General features: G+C 51.3%; 3 pseudogenes; all 3 read right to left on the minus strand.

Moving 5' to 3' along the window:
- Positions 1-793: 793 nt before the first annotated feature.
- On the minus strand, positions 794-944 carry LOC146857313 (5.8S ribosomal RNA; annotated as a pseudogene).
- A 2,905-nt stretch (positions 945-3,849) lies between these two features.
- On the minus strand, positions 3,850-4,000 carry LOC146857314 (5.8S ribosomal RNA; annotated as a pseudogene).
- Positions 4,001-4,984: 984 nt separating this feature from the next.
- On the minus strand, positions 4,985-6,746 carry LOC146857315 (18S ribosomal RNA; annotated as a pseudogene).
- Between the last annotated feature and the right edge of the window lie 865 nt (positions 6,747-7,611).

Consider the following 7,611-nt stretch of genomic DNA (forward strand, 5'->3'; position numbering starts at 1 on the left):
ATTGGTCTTCCACCTATAATTTGCCCTAGATGGAGTTTACCACCCAGTTTGGGCTGCAATCCCAAGCAACCCAACTCCATTAGGACCCGATCCTTGTACACACAGGGAGCCGCTACTAGCCTAACACCGTCCATCAGGTGAACCTCGATCAGAAAGCCTTGAACCCATGGGGCGATGCCAGGGAATCAGTCTTCTGTTCCCCACATCTCCAATGCCCAGCACTAGGCTGGGATTCATTGCTGGGTCCTGACCCCTTCACTCGCCATATCCTTGAGTGTATCCTGATTAGCTTCTGTTCCTCTGCTTAGTAATATGCTCTTTAACACGGGGTGGGGGGCACAGCAGCAGACCCTTTCCCAGATCCATGACCCAAGCCTGCAGGAGCCAGCATTTAAACCAGCACCCGCAGGCATTCAGGGGGCTTTCCCAGCCCTAGCTGATTTGATCTGATTTGATTTGGAAATGTATGGAGTGCAGCAATCACCCGAGGGCATCAAGGTGATGAAGCTGTAGAAGTGAGCTCCTGAGGCAGTGCATGTGGGCAGCCATGGGACAACATAGACAGCCACATGCATTATGCAGCCAGGCCCCCTGGGTTTTTCAGGCCCGGGCGGACCAAGCGCCTACCACCCCACCAAGTTCAGGAAGGCCATGCGTGCCAGCGGTAAGACTGTGGGGATTGCCCTGCAACAGGTGATCAGCGACCTGACCTTGGGGCTGTCCAAGGGAGCAGAGCCCCCTGCGACAGCCCCAGCCGTGCCCTGGGAGAGCCCCATGGCTATTGACATTCAAGCGACCCTCAGACAAGTGTCCTGGGAGGAACCTGGGGCTGCAAGGTGCGTTTGAAGTGTCAAAGATCAGTCTGACCTGCAATGAAGTATAATTCTTGCAGCTAGCTGCATTCTTCATTGACGTGCAAAATGAGTGATCCACCGCCAAGAGTTTTAGGCAACTTTGTCAAAGTTCACCCACTTGTGGGAGCAGGAAAGGCGCCTGTCATCCACCGCCCGTGTGGGGAGACAGTCCAGCACCCCATGAGGGCTCCCCTCATGGAAGTCAGCCTCCACAAAGAGTAATTCCAGGCACTCTGCCTGGGAACGCCACCCATCCGCCACAGCAGACTGCCCTGTGAGAGACTCCCACAGCAACTTAGGCAGGCAGCTCCACTAACGCCCCCCACGGACAAGGCTGCACAAGTCTTGAAACCCTAGCCTGGCAACACAGGACCAGGCAGCCAGATACCTGGCAACTACTGAGGGTTGCCCCACCTGCACATCAGCCATCCAACAACCACTGGGGCCAGTGCGAACAAGGGCTTAAGCCCTGCATGTCAAGAGTCCCCAGCTTAGGCACCAGCCTCAAGCCATTCTGGCAGGTTGCCCCCATCCACCCTGGTGGGATACACCGAGGAGAGAAGAGTCAGGTTTCCCTACACCTTCAAAGTGACTCACCTGCTTTTGGTCCATGCGTAGAAGCTTGAGCGACTTGGGGGCCTTCTCCTCCTACCCTTTGAAACAGTTATTTTTGGCTTAAAGGTGCACAGCATCTCCTCCAAGTGGAGCCAGGGTTCCCGCTTGGCCCTTGTTCCTTCTCCTCTAGGTTGTTCTATGCCCCAAGCCAGGCCACTTCACAGTCACTCGATACCTTGGCAGGCAGAGACCAGGCAGGGGTTGTCCCAGGTGGCAGAGCCTTTAGGGGGTCCCAGACTGGGGATCCACTGCAATTCAGTTACCCCAAGGTGCGTGTCGGGTGTGCATGGGTTCAATTTTAGGACGGCTGTCTCTTGCATCATGCCCCTATCAGAGGTGCTGGGGAGAATCACCCGGCCCACTCTTTGCATGTCAGTTGGATCCCCTGTGTGGAGAAGCCTCTCCAGTGCCCAGTCCTCACCCAAGTGCCCAGTGGCCATTGACCGCTCCTCTGGCCATTAATAATCCTTTCTTAGGTTCACCTAATTAAACTTTGTTACGATGTTTACTTCCTCTAGATATTTCTGGTAAAATCATTAGAGTCACTTTCACTATTGCTGGATACTTGATGCATATCGATATCAAGTTTTTTTTCTTTTCTCTTTTATATCCCATTTTTTCTCTGCAGTCAGTTTGCTATTTTTATTATCGAAGTGTAGAATGCATAAGTACATTTATATTCCTTCTATTTTCACCTAATTTTCCAAATCAGTGCAGCAATATTTAATCTTTTTATCAAAGTTCTATAGGATTGCTGCTTACTAGAGCAGAGAGTCATGCATCATTTTGTGCTTTTGAGTGTGCATGTCTTGCACACGGTGATTCTCCAATTTGTATAGTGAATCTCAAATCACAAAAGCTAAAAAGGAATTGTAACTCTTATTTCTTTATTTTACCTTTGCACTTGGCACAGTGTCATGCAATGTTATGAAATTCAGCTTTTTTTGTCACATTTCAAACAGTACAATTTTAGGTAAAAACATCTGTATTTGTTGGAGGCTGTTGATTTAAGTTCTAGGTTCCCATTATGTCTCCACAAAAATTGCAATTGTATTTTCGTTGGGATATTTCCAATACGTGACTTTCTTGGTGACATAATAGGAATGCAGCACAATGCAGTTGGAGCACACTAAGTACCGTCCGCCCCAGTTGACTGTAACGCCGGGAGCAAGAGATCCCATCCCAAACATCCCTGGATCACCCCGGGAGGGGCCAGGGCAGTTGCTGGGGGAGGGCACAGACATGGTCAATCTCCCACTGCACCATAGACCACGAAAAACCTGCTGCAAGAGGGCTATAACACTCTCGCCGGAGCATAGAGCCACCTGCCACCTCGAAGGCTTCCCAGCCAACCTGGAGCCAGTCGCAGCGCTCCACTGTGGAGGAAAGACAGCCTGCGGCAGCTGGGTATGCCAAGGCAGTGGTCCTGAGCAGGGAATCCGCCCTCCTGGGTGCCAACCTCTCGGTTGTGTGGAATCCTCCGGGCAGACTGCACAGACCCCACCTGTTTACTTCTCAACAGTTTCAGTCCATCTTGAACTTATGCTACAAAGTTCTTTTGAATTTTCCCATACAATATTCTTGGCTATTGGTCTTCCACCTATAATTTGCCCTAGATGGAGTTTACCACCCAGTTTGGGCTGCAATCCCAAGCAACCCAACTCCATTAGGACCCGATCCTTGTACACACAGGGAGCCGCTACTAGCCTAACACCGTCCATCAGGTGAACCTCGATCAGAAAGCCTTGAACCCATGGGGCGATGCCAGGGAATCAGTCTTCTGTTCCCCACATCTCCAATGCCCAGCACTAGGCTGGGATTCATTGCTGGGTCCTGACCCCTTCACTCGCCATATCCTTGAGTGTATCCTGATTAGCTTCTGTTCCTCTGCTTAGTAATATGCTCTTTTACACGGGGTGGGGGGCACAGCAGCAGACCCTTTCCCAGATCCATGACCCAAGCCTGCAGGAGCCAGCATTTAAACCAGCACCCGCAGGCATTCAGGGGGCTTTCCCAGCCCTAGCTGATTTGATCTGATTTGATTTGGAAATGTATGGAGTGCAGCAATCACCCGAGGGCATCAAGGTGATGAAGCTGTAGAAGTGAGCTCCTGAGGCAGTGCATGTGGGCAGCCATGGGACAACATAGACAGCCACATGCATTATGCAGCCAGGCCCCCTGGGTTTTTCAGGCCCGGGCGGACCAAGCGCCTATCACCCCACCAAGTTCAGGAAGGCCATGCGTGCCAGCGGTAAGACTGTGGGGATTGCCCTGCAACAGGTGATCAGCGACCTGACCTTGGGGCTGTCCAAGGGAGCAGAGCCCCCTGCGACAGCCCCAGCCGTGCCCTGGGAGAGCCCCATGGCTATTGACATTCAAGCGACCCTCAGACAAGTGTCCTGGGAGGAACCTGGGGCTGCAAGGTGCGTTTGAAGTGTCAAAGATCAGTCTGACCTGCAATGAAGTATAATTCTTGCAGCTAGCTGCATTCTTCATTGACGTGCAAAATGAGTGATCCACCGCCAAGAGTTTTAGGCAACTTTGTCAAAGTTCACCCACTTGTGGGAGCAGGAAAGGCGCCTGTCATCCACCGCCCGTGTGGGGAGACAGTCCAGCACCCCATGAGGGCTCCCCTCATGGAAGTCAGCCTCCACAAAGAGTAATTCCAGGCACTCTGCCTGGGAACGCCACCCATCCGCCACAGCAGACTGCCCTGTGAGAGACTCCCACAGCAACTTAGGCAGGCAGCTCCACTAACGCCCCCCACGGACAAGGCTGCACAAGTCTTGAAACCCTAGCCTGGCAACACAGGACCAGGCAGCCAGATACCTGGCAACTACTGAGGGTTGCCCCACCTGCACATCAGCCATCCAACAACCACTGGGGCCAGTGCGAACAAGGGCTTAAGCCCTGCATGTCAAGAGTCCCCAGCTTAGGCACCAGCCTCAAGCCATTCTGGCAGGTTGCCCCCATCCACCCTTGTGGGATACACCGAGGAGAGAAGAGTCAGGTTTCCCTACACCTTCAAAGTGACTCACCTGCTTTTGGTCCATGCGTAGAAGCTTGAGCGACTTGGGGGCCTTCTCCTCCTACCCTTTGAAACAGTTATTTTTGGCTTAAAGGTGCACAGCATCTCCTCCAAGTGGAGCCAGGGTTCCCGCTTGGCCCTTGTTCCTTCTCCTCTAGGTTGTTCTATGCCCCAAGCCAGGCCACTTCACAGTCACTCGATACCTTGGCAGGCAGAGACCAGGCAGGGGTTGTCCCAGGTGGCAGAGCCTTTAGGGGGTCCCAGACTGGGGATCCACTGCAATTCAGTTACCCCAAGGTGCGTGTCGGGTGTGCATGGGTTCAATTTTAGGACGGCTGTCTCTTGCATCATGCCCCTATCAGAGGTGCTGGGGAGAATCACCCGGCCCACTCCTTGCATGTCAGTTGGATCCCCTGTGTGGAGAAGCCTCTCCAGTGCCCAGTCCTCACCCAAGTGCCCAGTGGCCATTGACCGCTCCTCTGGCCATTAATAATCCTTTCTTAGGTTCACCTAATTAAACTTTGTTACGATGTTTACTTCCTCTAGATAGCCAAGTTGGATTGTATTCTCGGTGCTCCAGCAGGGCCATTACTGAGCTGGTGGGGCTGATCCAAAGACCTCATTAAACTATCTAATCAGTAGTATCGACGGATGGTGTTTATAAAGGGCAGGAACTTAATCAACGCAAACGTATGATCCGCACTTACTGGGAATTCCGTGTTCTTGGTAAACTATTGCAATCCCCAGTGCCTATCATGAATGGGGATCAGTGGGTTGCCTTCCCTGTCGGCGAAGGGTAGACACACGCTGATCCTGCAGCACGCTTGCAACTACGGAAATCTAAGGGCATCACAAACCTGTTATTGGTTGATCTCATTTGTCTGAACGCTACATCTCCTTCTAAGAAGTTTTACACCAACCGCAGGGCGTCATGTAACTAGTTAGCACGGAGGAGTCTCCTTTGTTATCAGAATTAACCAGACAAATCGCTCCACCAAGTAAAAATGGCCATGCACCACCATTCACAGAATCAAGAAAGCTATATCTATCAACCCTCTCAGTGTCAGGGCCAGTTGAGTTTTGCTGTGGTGAGTCAAATTAAGCTGCAGGCTCCACTCTTGGTGGTGCCCTTCCGTCAATTCCTTTAATTTTCACATTTCCTGGAAGCTGCTCAGCGGGTCATGGGAATAACACTGTTGGATCCCTAGTCTGCATCGTTTATGGTCGGAACTACAACAGTATCTTATCATCTTTTAACCTCTGACTTTCATTCTTAATTAATTAAAACATTTTGGCAAATGATTTTGCTGTGGTTTGGTTTGTGCCGGTCCAAGATTTTTACCTCTAGTGACACAATGCAAATGCCCCGGCCATCCCTTTTAATCATGGCCTCTAGTTCTGAAAACCGACAAAATGGAACTGGAGTGCTATTCCATTATTCCTAACTGAAGTATTCAGGCAACCGGCCTATTTTGAACACTCACATTTTTCAAAGTAAATGATCTGAGCCCCAGGACGATCAGTTAATAGAATGAAGGGGGTGCTGAAAGACAGGCGCTGGGACAAGCATTAGCTCACCTCACGGCAGACCGCTAGCTCGATCCCAAGATCCAATTATGACTTTTTAAACTGCAGCAACTTTAATATATGCTATTGGAGTTGGAGTTACCACAACTGCTGGCATCAGACTTGCCTCCAATTAATCCTAGTTAAAGGATTTAACATGTACTCATTCCATTTACAAGAACTCAAAAGAGTCCTGTATTGTACATTTTGCCACTACCTCCCTGAGTCAGGAGTAGGTAATTTGCACACCTGATCCCGTCCTTGGATGTGGTAGCCGTTCCCAGGCTCTCACTCCAGAATCAGATCCTGATCCCCACTTCCTGTGGTCACCAAGGTAGCCACATAAAGTGCCATTGAAAGTTGATAGGTCAGGCATCCGAATGCATCGTCGCCATCAAGGAGCCGTACGATCAGACCAAGGTTATCTAGAGTCACCAAAGTGGCCAGGCGAGCCCGGATTGGTCTTGGGCTGATAAATGCACTTATCCAGGGATCTCAGTGCTCATTAGCAAGTATTAGCTCTAAAATAATCACAGGTATCCAAGTAACAGATGGAGCAATCAAAGGAACCATCACTGATTTAATGAGCCATTCGCAGTTTCACTGTACTGGATGTGTGTACTTCCGCATGCATTGTTTAATCTGAGAGACAAGCTTATGCTACTGTCAGGGTCAACCAGGTAGTCGCTCCTGCTGGATGGGAAGAGGAACCATGTGCCTGTCTCGAACTGACCTTCACACCCCTCTCTAGCCTGCTGCGATAGCCCCTGCTTGCCTGCAGGGACTTGAGGGGGGACAGGGAAGTCACATGGGCACCGGTGGGCCCAGCCTGCTCCACGACATTAGAAAGGAGAGGGGGGCAAAGGTTGAGCCTGAGCTAGACACAGGGGTGCTGGCTGAGCAGCCAGGAAACCCCACAGATCGGTTGTTCTGAGCTGCTGTGGAAATATGCTTGGTGGAGAAGGGCAACGGACAGGCACGCAGGGCCCAGACCACAAGGCGGCATCTAGGCCCAGCGCCACCCACCCCATCCACTTTTGTCTGACCACTGGGCAGAATTGCTAAGATGCTTAACCTTCACTTTGCTGAGCGGTCTTCACAAAAGGCAGACCGTCGAGTCAGACAGTCCTGGCTGGGTGGAAGCTGTTTCCTTGAATCAACAGCCGAGGCTGGCCAAGCAGTAAATCCTTAAACAGGCCAAGTGTGCCCACTCAGTCAGAGTACAGTGGTAGCTAAACCGTCCCAAAGCATGCCACACTGTGCAGTAGATGTCAGCTTTGCAACCCTGCCTGTTCTCTTGGAAGGCAGGATCATAGGAAAGGCCCATCAGAAAGTTCTGAAAATCTGCCATGGACTTGGTCCATGCGGCCTGGCATAGGCCAGCACAGGCCCTCGCGGCACCTATGGAGATCAAACGAGTGACAAGAGGGTCCCTAGCACCTTGTCCCTACTAATCCAGGGAAAGGCAAACTGCCTTTCTTGTAATCCATGCACAGAGACTGACAGAGGGAGACATTCGAAAAAATGTGTACAACCTCCTGGAGCCAT

This window comes from Triturus cristatus, chromosome 3_2 (genome assembly GCF_964204655.1).
Source record: "Triturus cristatus chromosome 3_2, aTriCri1.1, whole genome shotgun sequence".
Classification (NCBI taxonomy): Eukaryota; Metazoa; Chordata; class Amphibia; order Caudata; family Salamandridae; genus Triturus; species Triturus cristatus.